This window comes from Vicugna pacos, chromosome 2, assembly GCF_048564905.1.
Source record: "Vicugna pacos chromosome 2, VicPac4, whole genome shotgun sequence".
Taxonomy (NCBI): domain Eukaryota; kingdom Metazoa; phylum Chordata; class Mammalia; order Artiodactyla; family Camelidae; genus Vicugna; species Vicugna pacos.
The window spans coordinates 70,198,861-70,222,076 of NC_132988.1; the positions used below are offsets into that span (position 1 = coordinate 70,198,861).

Sequence of the window (23,216 nt, forward strand, 5' to 3'; positions counted from 1 at the left end):
CATATTTCCGCCAAAGGTAATCCCCTCGGTGGGGCACTTTCCTGACTGTTGCTCACAAACAGTTCAGTGTGAAAAATCACAACCACTCCTACCTTCATCCACTTAGTCGCCTCCGTCTATCCTTTGGCCTTAATTTTAAGGTAACATTACTATCAAGTTTTTTCCAGCCTTTTGAAACTGAGGGGGGAGGGGTGAGTTTTATTGGACACTGAGAGGAAGATTCCTATAACACCCACATAAAGAGGTGATGTGGGAAAGCCAAAGCAAGCAGAGGAATTTAAAACCAGCTGGAATACAGCCGGGAAAGAAGTTAACACCCTAGGCTTTCCATGAACTTTTCTACCACAAGTCTTAAGCCAGGGGATCCTTCATGATCAGAAATTATTGCAAATCTGGTTTCAAACTCACTGGAAAGATGATACAAGAAATGCCTAACAGGGAAGGTTTTACTTAGATTAATTGATTAATTAATGACCACATTTCAACAGCTCAAGCTTACTTTGTAGATGTACATGTATGAGTAATACCCAAAACCACAAACTCAGGAGCAATAAAAGAACTTAGGTTGAAAGTTCTACTTTCAAAATTATCCTGATTTTCCTCTGAACAACTAGGGAGAAGAAAATAAAGAAATCAACAGGGAGTCTCATAAATCTGTGACTCTGGAAGAAGAGGGTCAGCATTCTACTGCCAGGACAGGCACTTTCCATGGGTCCAGTAGGAACTGCTTTCTATGATGTGCTGGGAAGTGAACCCAGAGTAGAAAGGCTCCTTTCACCTTGTGCAACTTGTCTGCTTCTCCTGCTGGCTCACCCACACGTTACCACTGTCTTTACCCATGGTGAGCTCCATTTGCCAAGCCACCTCAGGAACAGAATTATGCTTCTGATGGACTTAGCCTCCAAACAGCTCTCCAACCAGAGATGAATACCCAGGGACTCAGCTGAACTCCCAAATTTTATTGGCTTAGAGCCTGAAAAAACACCAGAGAACATAGCAGAATTATCAAGGTTCTTGGTCAACTCTCTGGCTATGAGTTAGCAATTTCTTTCCCCTATAATTCTAACTTTCTCTTTATTATGGGTTGAATTCTGCCTTCCCCTCCAAATTCATATGTTGAAGTTCTAACTTCCAATATCTTAGAATGTTACCTTATTTGGAAATATGGTCACTAGAGGCAATGAGTTAGGTTAAGATGAAGTCATGCTGGAGGAGGGTGGGCCCCTAATCCAATATGACTGATGCCCTCATAAAAAGGGGAAACTGGGACACTCACAGAGGGGAGAGAAGGTGAAGACACACAAAACGAGGATAGACTTCCAATAACAGTCAGACTGGAGAGACACATCGACAAGCCAAGGAATACCAAGGATTGCTGGCAAAGAACAGAATCTAGAAGAGGCTAGGAAGACCCTTCACCACAGATTTAAGAGAGAGCATGGCCCTGCTGACACCAGGAGTTTAGACCTGCAGCCTCTCAAACTGTGAGACAATCAGTTTCTGTGGTTTTAAGCTACCCAATTTGTAGTACTTTGTTCTGGCAACCCAAACTAATACAGTGTTCTGTAATCAAAATTTGCTTAAGGATCTATCAATGATTAGTTAAACAAAGAACTGGAAATGAGCTCACTTTGAAAAACATTTGTCACTAGTTTTAGAGTCATTCAGTGACTCAATTTCTGGGAGGAATTCCAACAAAGGATTTACCAAAACTTCTCAAATAATCATTACCTTTACCTTTCACTCTTGTTTAGATCCTCCTTGTTTATAGTGGTAAAGCTAGATAAAACCAGGGCAAAATCAACTGTAAATATTAGAAATTAAATTTATTTTTCCTCTCCCCACTGGTTATATTAAGGTATAATTTTTAAGAGTAACATCATGACTCTTATACTAATAATAACATTAAAATATGTCAAAAATTGTTTTTAACTGATTAATAAGAGAACCAATAATACATTTAAAAACTGCTTCAAAAGAGAATTCAAAAAATTTTTAAAAGAAAAAAGAAAAAAAGATAATTCAAATAGACACATACAGAGGCCATCAGGAATCCAAAATTAATGTGTTAATAGATGCATGGAGTAAAATCAATTGTATCTTCACTGACAAAATTTATTTGCATTTTGAACAGGAATCATCATCAGTTTTCTACAACTAAGTGTTGTAAAAGAGTTCAAAGGCAAGAAAAGTCACGGACCCACAGAATCAGATAACCTAGAACGGTGCATTAGGCAGATAATCTTCTATTAAAAGGAAACCAAAAAAAAAAAAAAAAAAGAGAGAGACACCAAGTCTCTTCTTGCCCATTTCAAAGTCTTCCATAATATTTCCTGAACTATCCCTCACCTGTGATCATAATAATTTGAAATACTGTTCTTGATTACAAAATAAGATTGGTCTCATCAAGTTTGGTCTGGCTATTTATAACCAGTGCTGCAAGAATGTTAACTAATTGTATTTCAACTGAGGTATCTATAAGTTTGTGAAATTCTTCTCTTTTTGATGTCCCCCCCAAATTTAGTAAGATTAATGACCTGAGAAGTGATCTTCCCTACCATCTGATGTCCTAGGACCCTTTAAGCCAGGTTATTAGACCAGTTTTACTGGAAGAACTGTGTAGGCTTTGGCCCTATAGTAAAGACCTTTGTTCCTTAAAGTGACTAGTCATGTGTAATTAAATGAAAATAGAATCATTGTCCAGTATGACACTGCAGGTAAAGCCTTGATTATACAATCAACTTGTTTATTTATATCCTGGGTAAAAAAAGGACAGATTCTTACTGAACCTATGCAAATAATTATCTTGCTATGAAAAATAAGGAGAAAATTAAAGTTTTTGATCTAAGTTCAAAACAGATTAGTAGACAAACAAAAAAAATTGAATTCTCTATTGTCTGTCACTGAACAGTGAATGATTATCTATTGTTCCTATATAGAGATTTCCAAATAGTTAAACCATAAAATCAAACTCCCAGCCACTGTTGCCACTATAAAAGGGGATGACTTAATGGCCTTGTTCAAATCAAAACCAAAACCAAAATACAATATCAATCGAAAAGGAAAAAAACCTAGAGAAACAGAGTCAGTAAAATTCATGCTCTGTTGACGCTTGGGTCACTCTAGAGCCAAAATGGGACTTAATCTGCTCATGTGTGGGTTTAATCTGGTCACGAGGTACACCCCTGCAATGCTGTCCATCTGGTTTTGTCAGGGGAGTCTAGCTGATGTCTCAGTGAAACTTAAGAAGCTGAAAAAGGATAATGTTTTAAGATTAAAATTATGACCTTCAGTTAAATTTAAATGAACATGTATCAAAGAGTTTTATTTAAGTTATTAATTAATGAAAGAACCAATGAGACTTTAAAAAAGCTGGTCAATGGAGAATTCAGAGTATGAACACACAGACAATCAGGAATGCTGAAGTTAATTTACTAGAAGATGCAATGCTTGCAACCTCCATAGAACAGAATTAGTTTCTTCTTTATTGGACAAATATATTTGCATTTCTACAAACAGAAATAATTTTCATCACCATCAGTTTTTTGCAAATTAAAAAGTTGTAAAAGAGTTCAAAGATAATGAACTGTAAATTTAAAGAAAACAAAAAGGTGTGTTAGACACTGCCAAGTATTCCATTGAAGCTGCAAGGTTAACGGAACTGCTTAGAGTCAGGGAATCAGAAGGACCCCAGCGGTGGCCAGATGCCAAAGGCTGATAGGGACTATTCTCCCATCCCCAGTTCCCATTTTTCCCCATCCTTTTGTTCTTGCCACAGGGAGATTCCAGTTCTGAGTAAAAAATCCTCTGATTTAGGACTGAGTTGCCTGCCCTTTGATGCCCAGCACACCAAGAAAATGGATGTCAGAAATAAGGGGTACTGGAAATGAAGTTCAAAGATCCTTTAGCTTGTACATAAGGCAAGAGAAAACTGTAAGTGTAGGATGGTACAGACAGAGCACAGGGAACATAAGGACAAGAATAAAGGGCCTCGTGAGGCTTTCTTGATTGTGAGTATTTGAGAAGGAAGCAGGTGGCGGGGGGTGGGGAGAGAAATGGAGATGAAGAGGAGAAAAAGAGAGAAGGGCAATTTATTACTCAGTATCTTTCTATTCCCGGGCTTAATAGTCAACAAACAGTGATTCTACATTGTTTCCCATGTGGGTGCCTGGTACATAGTCAGAATTTAGCCCAGAAGATATAGACAGATATAGGCATATAATGGGGACAGACAAGGAAGAAGTATAAGATCTTCAGGAGAAAATACCTTCTCCAAAAATATTTTTCCAAATTTGTGGGTGAATCCTTGCTTCATAGACTGATAATTGTCAAACTTGGAGACTTGGAAAGCAGGGTCAAATGTTATCAATCAAGAAGAGCTAATTATATCTTTGCTTCTTTCTCTTTTTCTTATTTTATTTATACTTATATATAAATAATACCATGCTAAATAGGCCTATGTACATAAATGTTTCCATATATTAGATAACTTTCTTATAAACAATTTCTAGGCAAAGTATTACCTTATATAAATCTCAGCAATGTTCTCCTAGGGCAGTCTACCCAGGCAATAGAAATAAAAGCAAAAATAAACAAATGGGACCTAATTAAACTTAGAAGCTTTTGCACAGCAAAGGAAACCATGAGCAAAACAAAAAGACAACCTACGGAATGGGAGAAAATATTTGCAAAAGATGAGACTGACTAGGGCTTGATTTCCAGAATATGTAAACAGCTCATACAACTTAATAAGAAAAAAACAAATAACCCAATCTAAAAATGAGCAGAAGACCTAAACAAGCAATTCTCCAAAGAAGATATACAAATGGCCAATAGACATATGAAAAAATGTTCAATATTGCTAATTATCAGAGAAATGCAAATCAAAACTACAATGAGGTATCACCTCACACTAGTCAGAATGGCCATCATTCCAAAGTCACAAATGATAAATGCTGGAGAGGGTGTGGAGAAAAGGGAACTCTTCTACCCTGTTGGTGGGAATGGAATACAGTACGGAGATTCCTCAAAAGACTAAAAGTAGACTTACCATATGATCCAGCAATCCCACTCCTGGGCATATATCCAGAGGGAACCTTAATTCAAAAAGATACCTGTACCTCAATGTTCATAGAAGCAGTATTCACAATAGCCAAGACATGGAAACAACCTAAATGTCCATTGACAGATGACTGGATAAAGAAGTTGTGGTATATTTATATAATGGGATACTACTTAGCCATAAAAAATAATAAAGTAATTGTCATTGGCAACAACATGGATGGACCTGGAGAATGTCATTCTAAGTGAAGTAAGCCAGAAAGAGAAAAAAAATACCATATGATATCACTTATATGTGGAATCTAAAAAAAAAAAGACAACAAACTTATTTACAACATAGAAACAGACTCACAGACATAGAAAACAAACTTACAGCTACCAGAGAGGGAAGAGGGGAAGAGATAAATTGGGAGTTTGAGATTTGCAGATACTAACTAATTTATATAAAATTAAACAACAAGTTTATACTGTATAGCACAGGGAATAATATTCAATATCTTATAGTAACTTACAGTGAAAAAGAATATGAAAATGAATATATGTATGTTCATGTATGATTGAAACATCATGCTGTACACCAGAAATTGAGACAACATTGTAAACTGGATATACTTAAACAAATGTATGTATACAAAAAAAAATCCTGAAATTAGAATAACTGACCAACTCAATTAAATACAAGGAAATTTTACGTATGTTGAACCAACTAAATTTCACCAAAACAGTTTAGGAAGCTCTATTATCTTCTTTAAATGAATGAGACTCAGTTTAGTGTCTTGCCTCAGCGAAAAACAAAGCTAGGATGTGACCTGATTCAATAACTAATCATGTCCTTTCTCACTAACTGCACTGTACTAGCTTTTTGGTTCCCTCTGTCCCCCTTTGGGAGGCCAGGGAAATGATAAATGAGTGTGGTGGGGGTAACTTCAGCCTGAAATACACCAAGGCAGTGAAGTGGTGACAGCTAGCTCTAGATGTGGACCAGAAGTTCTAGTCTGAACTGTTCCATATCTTTGATTAATTAAGAATTGGAAACAAGTATTTTATAAAAAATTATCTGTTGGTAGACACAACTGATCAAAATATAGGAGGGAGAAATAACTAAAAGAGGATCTGATGATAAAAAAAGTTTGGAGAAAATTGCCTTAAATCAATATTGAGTCACGTTGCATGCATTTTAAAGGAAATTAAAAGCTTTAACCTAGAATTGAAAAGCAAAGGATAGCATCTGTAGGGAGATTTAATAAAAGAAAAAAAAGGTGAGGCCAAGGGGACCCGTGCTCTACTGGAGCCCTGAAATCATCTGAGAGAGGCCGACTCAAGCTTCTCAGCTTGTCAAAACTATTAAGATTTATTATGGAAGCTGCTTTTATTCCACAAGGACCTCTGTTTAATAGATTGTGGGTGAACCCATTACACAGGAATACCATGGCCTCATGATTCTTGTTTCCTTGTGAAAGTGTGTTTCCTGCTCTGAATCATCCTATAATTTTCTCCACAGGCTTTCCATCTGTTTAGATCAAGTGTGAAAAAGAATTGCCTGAATCACATACTTAATTTGGTGCAATGAAAATGCATAAGGCAAGGTAGCAAGGACATGCCACAAACTTCACATTCAGGTATATAGGGGGGAAATGCAGCTTCTTCTTACTTTAAAACTGATCTAATCGCCCATGCCAATTAAAGCCATCTCCATCTCTTCCTCTTTAACTATTTCTTTCAGGTGAATTCTCTTTGGGGTAAGTTTTCCACCTTTTTAGAATATCTCCTCTTTCTCTCTCTCCTCTCTAATATGTTGTCTGAAAGTATGAGGGAAATAATGGGATTATATCCATCGGAGGAAAGAGGGCTTATGGTTCCTCACCTGTAGGTTTTTATGCCTTTTCTTGGTACCTGGGTTTGTAACATGGCTGGGTATGTTTTGGCCCCTCGGCATTTTAGGATATCTTCTGAAATGTGCTGGTCACTCTGAGCCCTACGGAACATCATACAGACACCCACTCCTGAAGTCAGTCAATGCAGCTAATTGGTTTGTTCTCAGGAAATCCCCACAAGTTGCTGCCTCTTTATCTATCCTGAGCCCCTGTCTCCAGTCCTTTCATAAATTCATTTCATGTACATAAATGTTTCATTCAATTCATTTCATTTAATTGATGTACATAAATTGCCTTCTTATCTTCTGCACTGTGGAACCAGGCACAGTACCTCTGGTTCATTTCTGTTTCTTTTCTTCTCTCACTATGTTAGATATGGCTCAAGCCAAAAAAGTAAGGCTTTGCATTTAAAAAAAAAAAAAAAGACCTGCACAAATAATCCAGATATTTTGTGATTCCCCCCATACCTATCCAGATGGTTTTATGGGCTTCCATCGAGACTCAAACCCAAAAGAGAGGATAACAAGGTTACCAGCATTTGACCAACTTGCCTTCCTTTCTCCTCTCTTCAAATATTTTATACTTTCATTACTTCCAACACACATAATTTCATATTTTATAATTACTTATATGTATCTTCATAGATACATACAAGAAATTCTCTGGGATAAACACCCAAGAGCCAGCTAGGCCATAGGGCATAGCAACAATGAACATGCCACTTCACAGATCCACAGGAGAACATAACGGCATCTACCACTATGTATCCTGACCGACACTTTGTATGTGGAATATTTCTAATGTTTGTGTTCTGATAGCTTTAACATGGCCTCTCACTGTTGTTTTAATTTAATTTTTCTTTTTTTCTTTTTTTTTTTTTTGAGGGGGGAGGTAATTAGGTTTGTTTGTTTGTTTATTTATTTTTGATGACAGTACTGGGGATTGAACCCAAGACCTTGTGCATGCTAGGCACACACTCTACCACTGAGCTATACCTCCCCCTTAATTTAATTTAATTTCTGATTGCAGCATTTGAGGACTCTTTTTTTATGAATTTGTAGCCATTCAGACTTCCCTCTCCACATTGCCTTTACATATTTTTAACCCATTTTTTCACTGGATTTCTTGTCTCTTTTTTTTTTGTTTGTGTTGTTGATATTTTTCTATGAATATTTTTGTCTATTAGATTTATAAGATTTAACTTTCACAATGATGTCTTTAATTCATGCAGAATTGCCTCTGTACAGTGTAAAGTAGGGATCCAAATTTCTCTTCAAGAGTGAACATTTTCCCAATGCAACCAAAATAATCTCTTCTTTCATTTTCTAATATGTTAATTTCTCTGTCAACTGGATAAGTTCCCAACATGTACAGTTTAATTTCTGAGTCTTTATTTTATCTCACTAATCTGTTTGTCTGTTTCATAAGCAATTGTGTGGTTTTTAAACCACATAAATGTCAAGTGTTTTAATATCTGATATAGTAAACTTTTTTTTTCTTTTCTTTTCTTTTTCAATTGTGGCTTAGCTATTCATGGACTTTTATTTTCCCAGACAAATTTTAGAAAGAATTTTTCAAGTTCTTCAAAAATATAGATGTAATTTTGACTGGAATTGTATTGTCTTTATAGATTCATTTGAGGAAAATTGGCATCTTTAATATAGTAGATTGGCCTATCCATTTATTCAAAACTTCCTGTATGTTTTTAATAGAGTTTTAAATATTTCTCCACAAAGATACTGGCTTTCTTTTTTAGGTTGGTTCCTAGAAATTTATTCATTTTGAGTGATATTATAAATAGCATCTTATTTCAATTATATTTTGTAGTTGATAATTGCTGGTATAGGCTGAGCACTCGAAATCATTCATAACTGATAGTAAGAAATTTTTTTCTTTTTTAAAAAATTAATTTTATTGAAGTATAGTCAGTTTACAATGTTCTGTTAATTTCTAGTGTACAGCATAGTGATTCAGTTATACATATATATATATATTCTTTTTCATACTCTTTTTCTTTATAGGCTATTATAAGATATTGAACATAATTCCCTGTGCTATACAGTAGGACCTTGTTGTTTATCTATTTTATATATAGTAGATAATCTGCAAAAGGAAATTTTTTAAATTAAAATGAAAAAGAGCACAGTATGAAAAATTCTCTACAATTCTTTTTCTATTCTGCTTGGCTTAAGTTTTCTTTTATCTTTTTTGTTTACAGATTTTGAATTATTTGAATTTATTTGTTATATTTCTATGATTTTAGTGGTTACCCTTATAATTTATGCATGCATAATTTGACTTAAAATCTAAAACAATTTATCTTTCTTCTTCCTGACTAACAAAAGGTCTTCAGAATTTTTCATTCTAATCGCATTCTTCCTATTTTATATATTATTGTCTAGAATTTTATTCCTACTTGTTTTTTATCTTCAAAATAATCGATATTACCTTTATTATTTTATAGTTAGTGATTATTTAGATATTCCCATGTTCACCAATTGCTTTTTGTCACATAGCTTCTTGCTTCTCATTCCTTTGTCTAGTTTCAACATTTTTATTCCTATAAAACTTGAGTAATTGTTTTTCAATGTGAATGAGTACCTAGTAAATTCTTTCAAGATTACTGTTAAATATCTTCATTTTACATTTGCCCTTATATCTAGTTTAGTTGGATGCAGTAGACTGCCAACTCTGTTTTCTTTAAAGATATTTTATTTTCCTTTCTTCCATCCTCTGTTGTTGCCACTGAGCTGTCTGTTGTCAATCTAACCTAAATTCCTATCTTTATAGATAATGGTTTATCATCCCCATTAATTTTTTAGGTTTTCTTCTATTTGGGGGTTTCTTTTATCTTCTTTTATTTCATCTCCATTAGTTTTTTTATTATTATTATTCTGCAGCTTAATTATGATATGCCCTAGTGTAGACTGATTGATTTTTGTCCTCCTTAGATCTCACTCAGCCACTGAGCTGATTAATAACCTGCTCTACAGAGGTCCAGTTAAGACACTGAATATGAAGAGCCAGCCTAATGGATGTATCATCAAGTTATTGCAGCCTGGAATATTGTTCATTTAGACTTCACTAGCTTTCCACATTGCAAAATCATATGAATTAAGCTCAATGCTGGTGACATGCTTTTGGATTTTATCAAGGTTCAACATTACCAATATATATAACATTTTGTATTGTCTATAAATCATAGTTGAAAACATTATGTTATAAAACTAAGATATTTTATAAAAGTTCCAAATTTCTCTACCTCCACCCTCAAATATTAATCATTCTCTCCTTCCATCCTGGCTCTGAGAAACAAAAGCAACTTTTTCCCTTTCCAAGGCTCACCCTCCTTTTCTTCCACTATCTCTGACTCTTGGCCCAGTAATTATACCTTCACTCCAAGCTCATTTAAGTCTTTTCCACTCCACCCACTCCTTCCTTGCAGGTAAAGAAAACTTAAGTTTCACATTTTCTAAAAAATAAAAACGTTCTCTTATTTTTTCTTGTCCCTCAAGCTAGTAACCTTTGTCACTCTCCTAGCCAAACTTCACAAAGGAGAGAGCGCTTTCTTACACCCTCTGCTCACCAACACACAGCAACTGCATCCCAGCTTTGCTGCAACTAAGCTTCTTCTACCACCACCCACTGAAACCTCTCCAAGCAAGAGTACGAATGACTTTCTAACCTCTAAAGCCAAAGGAGTTTTTTGGAACCAATCCTATGTGTATGCTCTAAGACTTTGCATATCTCTGCCTGATGTGTCATTATTGACTTTAGGATTAGCATTCTCTCAGAATTCTTCTCTGGCTTTTCAGATTGCACCTCCTTGGGCCACTTTTTACACTGTACCACTACTCCTCTGGTCCCCTTTAAGTAGGAGGAGACTTATGGGGCATTCCTGGCCCTCTTCTCATACACATTTCCATGTCTTCAGCTAGTATTTATAAAGTAAAGACTCTGAAATGTCTAACTCTTGCCTCTCTCCTGAGCATCAGACCTAACTTCCAACATCATGCTTGACATCTTCAGTTGACTTCCTGACACCATTTCAAACTCACTGTGTCCAAATGTTAAGTTCTTTTCTTTTCCTTTCAAGCTTTCTCTTTTTTCTTACATTCCCTAATTTGATAATTGCCATCATCATTAACTGTTCACATTTAAAACAGAGTAATTCTAGTCCAATGCTGTCCAATGGAACTTTCTTTGATGATGGAAATGTTCTGTGTCTGTGCTGTCCAATATGGTAGTACTAACCACTTGTAGCTTTAAAGGGCTTGAAATGTGGCTAATCTGACTGAGGAAATGAATTTTTACTGCATTTAATGTTAATCAATTTAAATTTAGATAGTAACACATGGTTGTCCTATTGGGAAGCACAGTTCTAATCCTTTCTCTCACCTAAGTTACTTTGGCCATCAGATCCCATAGATTCGATCCCCTAAATTTATCTTGAAAAGATGCTTCTCAAAGCTATAAATTTTTCCTATCTCCACAGCTACTGTTTGAAAACATCAACCTGTTTATGTCTTTTCCCTGTTCCAAATGTCTTCATTAACCTCATATTTTATATTTTATAAAAATAATATCTGAACTCCTATCATAGCCTATAAGGAGTTCCATGATTTGTCCTCCCCAGGCAGTCTCTCACCACCATCCATCTCCCAGCATCCTCTATGACAAGCATATTCAACTCTTGGCTCTTTCCCTACATGCCCAGTAATACTTCCAAGCTATTGTACACGTCTGCATTTTTATCTAGTGTATACCTCTCCCTATCTCCCTCAGTTCCATGACTTCCTACTCAAACTAAAGGGACCAGATCAAATGTCACCTCCTTCCTGCTTCTATATTCAATTCATTTTCCTCCAGAGTAAGGATAATGTTCTATGGAACATTTTCACTTCCATGTGTGAATGAGTGAATATATGAATGATAATAAAATTCCAAACAATTTCTTCTATAATTAAAGGCCAAAAGTGTATCATTTGACAAATTGAGTGCTTCCTTTTAGATAGCTGAAATTATAAACTTGTATATTTTTCTAGCCTCTATGAGCCATGTATTCCCATATATATGAAAACAGAGCTTTCTTTATTTTTCCTAACTGAATTTAGGCAAATCCTATCATACCTCTAGATTTATCTCTTACTGTCCCTACAATAGAAGCCAGGTCCCAACTTTCCCATCAGAAAAATGGGGATAATTGTGTGGAGGGAGTAAATGGTGGAAAAAGAAAAAGAGATAGAGAGGGAGGGAGGGAGGAAGGAAGGAAGGAAAGATGGAAGGAGGAAGGAAGGAAGGAAGGAAGAGGGAGGGAGGGAGAGAGGAAGGAAGGAAGAAGGGAGGGAGAGAGGAAGGAACGAAGAAGGGAGGGAGGGAGGGAGGGAGGGAGGAAACGTGTAGTAAATCCTCAGGTGGAGGGAGTTTCCCAGGCCTCCCAGAGTGATCACGGGAATACACAGATGCCAGTGATACTACTGATTTGTAGTGAAGTCTCACCAGCTCTAAGAAGATTCCTATTTTTTAATTCCCTCTGCGGAAAAAGGCAAGTTGTAGGTCAATTCCCAGACAACCCTGGGTATTTGTTCAGAGCTTAATCTGAGGCATACATGAAAACCAATTCCCCAATCTATGCCTGACTACACTTTTACAGGGATGGTTCTAATTCTCAGTTTGGTCTGCAGACCATAATTATAAATTCATTTCCCTACAATAATAGTCTATAACTGATAGGATTTTCATGAGGATTCAATGAGATCTTAATACGATAATCCTTTTAACATGTTTAGCATAGCGCCTCACCCATAATAAAGGGCTTAATATGTGATAGCTATGATTATTATTTATGGAATTCAATAATTCGTCATGTTCTGAAACTGCAATAATTTTGAGTGCCAAGTCATAAATTTCTTCTGCTCAAGTGCTGAGAAGTCGGACTGGAAAGGAACTAATGGATAAAATATGCATGTGTGCAGCACTTAACAAGGTTGTATTTTTATTTGTTTAACTATTTGATTCATATCTATCTCCCTTACCAGACTGTAATCTCCAATTACAATGGAACCTTATCAGTTTTAGGTTGTCATTGGATCCCCAGCACTTAAAGTGCCTGGCACATGGGAAGCACTTGATAAATATTTGCTGAAATAATTTGTTCACTTATTTGAAAGCATTCTAGGTACTATGCTTGAAATTAGTGAAATTAAGTGTCTCAGAGAAAGTCTTCTGCCATCAGTGAACTCTAGTCTAATCAACAAGTCCCTAAATCAAACCAATGGTTATAATGCAGCAAAGTAAGCGTGAAGAGACTTGTTTGCATGGTGTCCTGTGGGAAAACACATGAGGTACATCGAACCAGTCAGGAGATGGGAAGAGTCAGGAAAAGGTTTCCAGAGGAGGATGATTTTATTTTCTACCTCAATCATCCTAGAGTTTGTGTATTTCATTAAGAGATGCCTCAAATTCATTTTAAAAGAATGCAGAGTGCAAATCATAAAGCAGAAATCATATAGTTGGTTAATATCAGTGAGAGTGTATAGTATTTTACAGTTCATTTTCAAACTCTTTAGTTAATTTGTTTTTTTTTTTAAGCAACCCTTTGATGTAAGCAGGAAACTGCTGTTACCACCATTTTTAAATACAAACATGATTCAGAGAGGTAATTGACTTCCCTGAGGTTGCCCAATTTCACTCATTCTATTTAAATGTATAAAATGTTTAATTTTCCTTGAAATCCATCTAAAAATGTAAAAGTATTTTTTTTCAAATCTTTTTAAGAACTATCAAAAATAAAGGACATATTCATCCAGAGCTCATGGTCCATTTTGAAACACTTAGATTCACATAACTCAGCAAAGCTTACCTCAACCACATATGCAGAAAGGACACAGAAATAAATCCATTGGTGCTGATACTGCAAACAGACTCCATCTGTGAGTTAGTTACATTCATGCTACAGAAAAAGAGTCTGCAAAAGAGAAGCAGAGAGAAGGCACTTGAAGCATAGATTCTGGTCCTCACTTTGTTAAAGTATTTAGATGGTGTACTAGTCTCCTAGGGCTGTCATAACAAAATACCCCAAAATGAATGGCTTAAATAACAGAAATTTATTGTCCCACAGTTCTGGAGGCTAGAAGTTTGAGAGCAAGGTGTCAGCAGGGCCACACTCCCTCCAAAGGTGCTAGAGAAGGGTCTGTTCCAGGCCTCTCTCCCAGCTTCTTGTAGTTCTTTGGCTTGTGGCAGCATAACTCCAATCTTCACAGAACTGTGAGACCATAAATTTCTCATGTGCTCACCTTTGGCTTGGACTTAGTCAATAAGACAAAGGCCTACATATTAAGGAATTAACAGCCTACCAAGAAGTGAAGAGAGCTTTCCTATGCCCGAGAAGCAGCTGGAAAATGAGGCAACAGAAAGAAGCCAACAAAAAATTCCAAATGCTCAGGCCATGTAAGGTTTGCCCTTCAGAGCATTTTACCAGCATTTGGCCTGCTGCCCAGCCCCTTCCACCAACCCTCCCCTGGAAAGTGAACAAGGTGTCAGCCCCCTACATCTATGCAAGTTTCCCACTTGCCTCCACTGAGCAACATTCTTCCCATGAGGTCATGTACAGTTCCTAACGGTATTCCAAATGACTTTTCAATGCTTTTGGCACCTAGTTCTTATGTATTTAAGCTGTGGACCCATGAAAACCAAACCAAACACAAGACACAATACAAAGACCTCAGTTGTTCTACAGAAAAACATCTTTGCAATTCTTCTTCCCTTTTCTTCAGTCCAACCTGTCTTTCCTACCTAACCCTTTTATAACAACCACCCCCACCCCCCCAAAAAAAATGGAGGATAGAGAGTAAAACATTTTCACTGTTCACCAGGGCACTGGAAAGGTACTGTTTACTTTAAAATTCGTGCTCCAGTATCTGGCACATTGAACACTCTGCTGTTTCATTTTTCTGACTGCCTTAATCACACTTGCCAGGCTAACATCTGTGGATTGCAAGACTTTACAGTTAGAGGAGATGGAGAGTATGTGTTGAAGGAGAAGGAGGAGGAGGAAGGGGAGGAGGAGGAGGAGAAATGAGGAAGAAGGAAGAGAAGAAACAAAAAAACCAAAAAGAAACAAAAATCCTTTTCAGAGAAGAACACCATCTTGAGAGAAAGCATACGATAGTATTTGCACCTTAAACTTCCACCCACCCACTCATCACTCCAGGATTCTTTTCCCACAATTTAACCTAAGAGATGGAATCATCGCTAGTCCAGATTGAGGCAAGTTTGACAGCTTCAGGGGTTGAATGGTGAAAATTTAGTAACAATCTGCTTTTCTCTGAGAATTGCTAAGGCAATGGTGTTCTCTGGCCAATTCAAAAATCAAGTGATGCCTAAATAAACTACAGCACATTCTTGCCTACGGCTCTTATCCAATAGCCAAAGCAAGGTGCTGCCAGAGGCTGCTGGTCCTGCCTGAGTCTCCTGCTGAAACAGTCGAAACACAAGTTTGTCATTCTACAGCTGTTCCTTCTAGAAAGAGAGGGGAATTGGGGCAAAAATATGTAAGGTTATAGGGTAAAAGGAAGAGGAGGAAGATAAGAAGAGAGGGTAACTGTCTATACAACGTGGTGTTTCTATGAAAGTGGTCATAACAGAGGCCAAATTGGGCATCACTTATATAGGATTATCACACCTGGGTATGAATAGGCTGAATTTAGTATTAATCTGCGAAGAGAATCTTCCCTGTGATTTTTATTTCAATTCTCCTCCTATTCCTTCCCTTTTGTTGAATGGTACCATGAATATACTGTACTAGCCCCAACCGGGTATAATTAGCCTCTCAGTTTCCATTGCCAGTCTGTCACAAGTCCTGTCGCTGAGAGTTCCCAAATCAATACCTCTCAGATACAGCTGAGTTCTTCTACATAGCCACTGCCATTAGTGTAGCTCAAGTCATCACCATCTTCTTTGCCTGGATTAATGGACTGTCATCTCTCCCTCTCCTTCCACATATGCTCTTGTCTCTTTCTAATCTATCCTATAATCAGGATGGTCTTTCTTAAATGCAAACACAAACATGTCACTCCACTGCTTAAAACTCTTCCTGGCTCCCTGTTGCTCTTATACTACAGCTCAAACTCTCATCATGGACTTTGAGACCCTGCCTCTGCGGCTTCTGCCCAACTCTCTCTCACTTTTTCTCTTCTTCCTCAAAGCACTCTATGCTCCATCCATACTAAATTCTTTGTACTTCCTCTAATGTATCCAGTTTCTCCCCTGTCCCCCTACTTGCCTCCCACCTGCCCTTTAAGCTCTCTTCTGGCTGCTTGAGATCTTCTCATCCTCCCTTCCTTCTCCTCCTCCTCCCCTTCTTCTTTCTCCTCCTCTTTCTTCTTCTCATCATTTGCTAACTCCTACTTACCCTATAGTCCTCAATTCTGGTTTCACTTCATCTGGATAAGCTTATTTGCCCCTGTGCCTTGCAGATCTGTGGTAAGTGCCCTTCCTATAAGCTTTCTGAGAACCGTCACTTTCTCCTTTGATAAAGTATAACATTCTATATTATAATCGTTTGGTCACCCATCTCTTTCCTACTCTCCACACCTGTCCCCTAACCAACAACTAAATACTCCAAGATCAAGAAGCATGCCTGTTTTATTCACCATGACCCTAGCACCACACAGAGAGAGCGTATATAAGGGATTCAAACTGTCAATTTGCAATTAAAGTATTTCACACTGCAGTAGTGAAGGTAAGAAAAGTCTTTGGCTTATGTGTTGCTTTGCAAAGTTTTCCTATTTAACCCTTGACCACTTATATGTGGTTCTACTTTAGCAAAAGGCAAATGCATTGGAGCCACTGCATAAAAAGTAACTGGGATAAAAGATGAACACCGCAAACAAAGAACTTACTTCCCTACACAGTTGTTAGAAGATTCATTTTTTTAAACAAGTTATGGAGGCTTGATCCTTTCTTTAGACTATTCTCAGCTTGAACTATTAATAATTATCGGATCACAGTTGGCTGAGACCAGAATTCTTGAACCCTCAACCTCCTTCCATAACCACAGCGACCCCTAGTGGTTCATGACCAACTTACCCATTAGACCCAGTAGTAACTCCTTGCCTAGGGTCCACAATAGGTTTAGAAGTTCACAAAAATGTTTCAGTGTTTTTTAAAAGCAGAAGAAAAATAAACTTATAGGTCAAAAATATTTTAAAATATAATATCTATCTTTTTTAACATTTTTATTGATTTATAATCATTTTACAATGTTGTGTCAAATTCCAGTGTTCAGCACAATTTTTCAGTCATTCATGGACATATACACACTCATTGTCACATTTTTTTCTCTGTGAGTTATCATAACATTTTGTGTATATTTCCCTGTGCTATACAGTGTAATCTTGTTTATCTATTCTACAATTTTGAAATCCCAGTCTATCCCTTCCCACCCTCTACCCACCTGGTAACCACAAGTCTGTATTCTCTGTCCATGAGTCTATAAATAAAAATAAAGATAATATCTATCTTTATACCAATACAGTCATAAAGTATGATTTTTAGTACTTTTTATGGAGGAAGTGGGTCAATGAAATCAATAGCGCCAAATGCATGAACATCGTAACTCCAGTCCTGCTAGGTGCCTGGGAAGTGATACAGGCACAGAGGACAAGACTAAGGAACTGAAATCATCTCGCTGTCTTGGCGCTTTGATGGAGCCCTTAGTCCTGGTGAGAGGGTTGAACCACATGGATATTCAAAAGGATTGCTTCTGTTTCTCTGGCCTAAGGCCTGTGTCATAAGCTAACTGAGGCTTCTCTCACTACTTTTCTTAGGTTTTTACAGGAACTCTAGGCAACCCACCAAAGGAAATTAGAATATGTCGTCCCCAGATATGCCTCTTTAACAGAAAAATTCTTTTTTTCAAAATTTGAAGTTGTATTTGGCAAGAATAAGACATAGCTAAGGACAACATTAAAAATAAAGTAAACTAAATCAACAGAAAATACGGGCAAGCTTGTTCTGACTCCCTCTTGACCATTCTAGGCAAATGAGAACTTTGTGGGTAAGAGTAAGAGCAGGCAGAGAAATCCACACAGCAGATGGCTCCAATCCAAGTCAACTTATGTAGGTCACAGTTTCCCAGTTCAGTGCTTTTTCTAGGCTATGATGGAAGAGATAATGTAGATATACAATCACATGATTTACTATCTACCCTGCCTTCAGCCAAAGTCAGGAAAGAAACATCGTTATGTGCAGTGTTATGCCCAGAAGCTTTCAAGCTTAGGCTCAAATTAATTTTCTTTTTTTTTTTTTCAGTTTTTAGTGGAAATTCTTTCCTTTTCATAACTTTATCAGTTGCCTTTAGTAAACCCCTCCCCTAACTTACTCAGGAGCTGACTTGAACACATATTTCTCTATCTCCAATTATTACTTCACCTATATTATAGTACTGTTAGCATGGAAAGGAGGCCCTGATGCCAGGGCAACCAGGAGTGCATACGTTCAGCCTCAGTTGGGCCTTCTATCCTAATTGACCAAATTCCAACTGTGTTCTTGACTCACCTCAATTTTATAGACATAAGAAAGTAAACTTTCAAAATCCCTCTGACTTCTTACATGTTTTATATATATCTTCATAAGGCCCTGGTGACCTGTCTTTTCTCCTGAATTCATTAAATTAATTCATTTATTTATACTAACTAACGATGATATTCAAAGTATTTATAACAGACATGGTGTGAAAAGTACATCAGAATGGAGATATTCACCAAATCAGAATGTATACTAGCTGTAGACAAGAACTGAACCAGAGCATACTAGCCACCAACTGGTACAGTCTGTAACTAACCTCCATACCTTTCCTTCCTGCCATCAAGCAGACTTCTCTGGTCAGTTATTGCACACTCAGTGTCCTGACTGGCCATCTGATACTATCACCAAATACAACTGAGTAAGAATTAGGTTTTGATGTGAACTTCATCTGTGACTTTTATGTCAATGCATAGTTATGATGATTTTTTAAAAATTGTTTTACATATCCCCTTCATAGGAAGAAAGACACTGTGTTAGAAGATGGAGAAGGATGTTAGAGGCGTTGCATGTAGGAAGAAGTAAGGTATCAGATGATGCATAATCGCCTCCTAGTGGAGGCAGGCGTGGTCCCATCTGGCAGTCAGCAGTGTTGGCCCTGCAGTGTTTCTGGCTCTCCCCCTTCCAGGTCCATGGTAGGACTGTACTTCCCAGCCCCATTTTGCTTGGGTGGGGTCAAATAACTAGCTCTGATAAGAGAGTTGTGAGCAGAAGTGATCTATGTCACTTTCGGGAAGGATGCTAAATTACTGCTGAGAGCCCTGGGAGCAACTTGCAACGTTCCACATTCTAACTGCTGTTTCAGCTGTGATTCCAGAGTTGGGGTGACCTGAATTAGAGCCCTCCAGCCGGCTCACAATGAAAATGTAGTGTGTGTAAAAAACAAATTTCACGGTCTTAAGCCATTGAAATTTTTGGATTTGTTACTGAGACATCCTCTAACCTATCTGGACTGATATATTTTAGTTTTAATATCCTATCATTGGAGGCTCCTGTTTAGTGCCCTCATTCTGAGATAGCTGCTTCAGTAGTTTTTAACATGGAGTCCATAAACTCCCTGTTATTGTAAACAAAATTTAGGAACTAGGGAAGAAGGTCCAGAGTGTTCATCAATTTATCCAAAACTTGTTTAGGAAATCTTTCCCTCCATCAAGATCATAATCTTACTAAAAGGAAAATGAGGAGAACGCTAAGTTCCAGCTGAGAGTGGTGCTTCACTGGTTTGGAAGTTTCAGACAGGTGAACTATCTCAGTGGAACCTAAATTTCATAAACAAAAGGAGTGAACTTTTAAATATGAGTCATGATGTCTATAAATTGGCAAAGAAATTAAGAAGGCATTTTAATAATTCTTTCAATATTCAAGCTTTGAGTGAAAATGAAGAACAATCATGAAATAGCTATAATTCTTCAATATGGTATAAAACAGGAAATATAATTAATAGCTAATTAAAGTAAGACTGTTAATGATCATGGTTATCCTGTCTTTCATTTGCTAATGATATTTCACATTTCAAAAAAAATTGTTTTGAGTCTCAAAATAGTTGTATACTAAAGTATTCTTTCTCTTGGGCTGAAGGAAGCAATTTAACTCTGACAGAAATTGGTTTGAGAAGAGTACACAATTTAAATTACTGACTCCAACAAGTAATGGTTAGGTGTTTTCTAAGAGAGCTGACACAAAAGAGAAAGGCCCGAGTGTTGAAAATAAAAATGCATTCGGGACCAAAAAAACAAAAAGAAAAGAAAGAAAGATAATGAACTTATTCTCCTATGTTATCTTCTAGGAGTTTTATAGATTGCTTAAACTCTTTATATGCAATTATGATCAAACTCAGATAAATCTTATTCAACTCTCAAAAGGTTTCTATATGAAACTGTATGAAGCTGACAAATCTGCATGGAGACTCTTCTATAACCACAACTTTTACAGGATGATTTTTTCCCCTTTCCTCTTTTCTATCTTGCTCCACTCAGCATCAGAGAGCCCTTATCCACTGTCCATGAAGTTGGAGCAGTTGGGCTCTGGTACACCTTAACCCTGAGAGTAGCTAGCTCCCTTCGGAGACCCAGCCTAGAACAGACAGGTTCTCTGAAGAGTTGCTCACGTGGGGAGGTGACTTGGCCTTGGCTCCTGTTTTCTCATCTATGAGGCCTCAAAAGGAAAGCTCAGGTTTGCTAGAATTGGCAGCTAGTCCTCAGGGCAAAACTGTCTTTGTTGCTTAGTGTTTTTCATGCACCTTTTGTGCTGCATTTTCTTTTAAAATTTTGCCTAGAAATTTCTTATTATCTTATCATCATTGTGATGTGTGTAAGAAAAGAATATCTGTATTTTAACCATCATATTTTATTGTGTTCTATAGAATATTTGGTCAGACTGAATGAATGTCTTATGTATCAAGTTGGCCAGGCTACAGTACCCAGTTAATTTATAAAACACTAATCTAGGTGTTGCTGTGAAGGCATTTTGTAGATGTGGTTAACATCTATCATCAGTTGATTTTAAGTCAACTTAAACTTATCAATTGTCCTTGATAAGGTAGATTGTCCTCATCTAATCACTTGAAGGCCTTAAGAGCAAAACCTGAGATTTCTCAGGGAAGAAGAAATTCTGCCCCAAGACTCTAATATCAATGCCTGCATGAGTTTCCAGTCTGCCAGCCTGCATTTTTTATTTCAGACTTGCCAGCCCTCACAATTGCTCGAGCCAATTACTCAAAATAACGTAACATTTAATAATATGTGTGTGTGTGTGTGTGTGTGTGTGTGTGTGTTTCCCTGGAGAACCCTAACTGATGCACTGAGCTATCTTATTATTAATGAAATTGAAATCCTCCCTAACCTGTGTTTCTCTGTCTCTCTTCTTGGTATAAGCTTATGTCTGTCTCTGTTTCTCTACACAACATACTAATTTTGTTTCACAGAAATGATACGGTTTCAAATATGTCTCATGAAATGTATTAAAGAGTTTTCTTTTCTGATTTACCCCTTCATTTCTCTCTTTTTTTGGTTTTTACTTTTAAAATTTTAATGCAAATTTCTAATATGCTAATATTTGGTTTCATCTTAAAGATCTAGAATTTATTTATTTCAATTATTTTAGAAATAAGATATGCATCAGTGTTTATATATACTACATATACACCTATGCTATATACATTAGCATATGGAAACACATATGTACATATATATAAAGTCAACGTTTTGAACATGATTCAAAATTTCTATGCCTGTTTTACATCAACTTAATTTTTTTTTGTTTTACCGTTTGACTCCCTTTACCCATTTCTCCTACCCATGGCAACCACTAATCTGTTCTCTGTATCTATGAGTTTATTCTTTTTACCCCACATATAAGTGAGATCATAGAGTACTTGTCTTTCTGTCTGACTTATTTCACTTAGCATAATGCCCTCCAGGTCCATCCAAGCTGTTGCAAATAGCATATTTCATTCCCTTTATGACTGAGTAGTATTCCATTGTATATATTTACTGCAACTTCTTTATCTATTTATCTAAAATTAATATTGTCTCTTTGTCTAAAAGGTATAAAAGCTTCCTGTTCTTGTTACCTCATTCTCTTGTGAAGCCCCATGCACATATAAAAATGTAATAAAAGTTGTATGCTTTTCTCCTGTTAATCTGTCTTTGTCAGTTTAATTTTCAGACCCAGCCAGGGACTTCTTCCTCCCTACACTACTTTACCTCACCAGTTGCCAAAATAAAATCATTTCCATTACTAGAAGTAGCTAACAACTAGTCCAATACACAATCATTCAACTCTTTATGTGCAAACAGAAGTATATTAAATAATACTTCTCCCCTCAGATGGACCCAGTGCTTGAAGTCAGAAGCACATCATCCATGAGTTCACGCACACAACTACCCAGTCCTTACCCTGGGGCAAGTCGGGCAACCTGGACAATGACCTCTCCAGACCATGGGCCTGGGGCACGATCTCAAAACACTCTCGAGCCTAACTGGAAAATATAGAATACTCTACCATGGCATGTGAAAAGTCACACACTTCAATCACAGAAGGGCAGTGTGTGCACACTATAGAGTATAAGCTTTCTCATATTCTCTAACATGTAAGGGAGCTATTGTATATAGCAAAAATGCTTCACCTGGGGAAGTTTACTAAACTGTAAATGTTCAGAGATGCATCTTGAAGAAATAGAATCAGGTAAGTTATAAAGCATAAAATATGCAACCATTACCTCACTGTAAGATTGGTTACTAAAATCTGCCCCCTGGAAATGTACATCCAGGCTGACACCTGGACTGACTGGGCCACAAGCAGTCAGCCAATCGGAATGCAGAAATCCCCTGACCACCTGGAATCCACAATTAGAGAATTCTTTGTTTAGATAACTAAGCTTTAGCAGTATTTGATTTTACATTCTGTAGGCAACAGATACCAGATAAAAATTTGAATTTACCCATGGTTAGAGACTACAAATAACATCATTATAAATATTACAAAAATGTCCAACAGCAAAGGAATTGCGAACAGAGTATAACCGAGACCTAGATTGTATTCCCACTGTGGTCAAAAACCTGCAAAAGTTCCTTATTGTTTTTTCAGAATAAAACCCAAGATCTTTACAACGGCCCACACAGCCCCTACCGTCTGGCCCACTTCACCACTCTGAGTTCATCTCCCTTGCCTCTCTGCTCCAGGCACTCACCTCTT

General features: G+C 37.0%; 1 protein-coding gene across 4 annotated transcripts in view; it reads right to left on the minus strand.

Moving 5' to 3' along the window:
* Positions 1-23,216, minus strand: part of COX18 (cytochrome c oxidase assembly factor COX18) — a 74,610-nt gene that overhangs the window by 4,504 nt on the left and 46,890 nt on the right. For 3 of the 4 annotated variants that reach the window (XM_072941282.1, XM_072941247.1, XM_072941265.1), the window contains one exon: positions 13,798-13,902. The exons of the other annotated variant lie outside the window; for it this stretch is intronic. The gene's annotated coding sequence lies outside the window, so the exon portion shown is untranslated. The remainder of the gene's footprint in view (positions 1-13,797; positions 13,903-23,216) is intronic. 4 annotated transcript variants of the gene reach the window in all.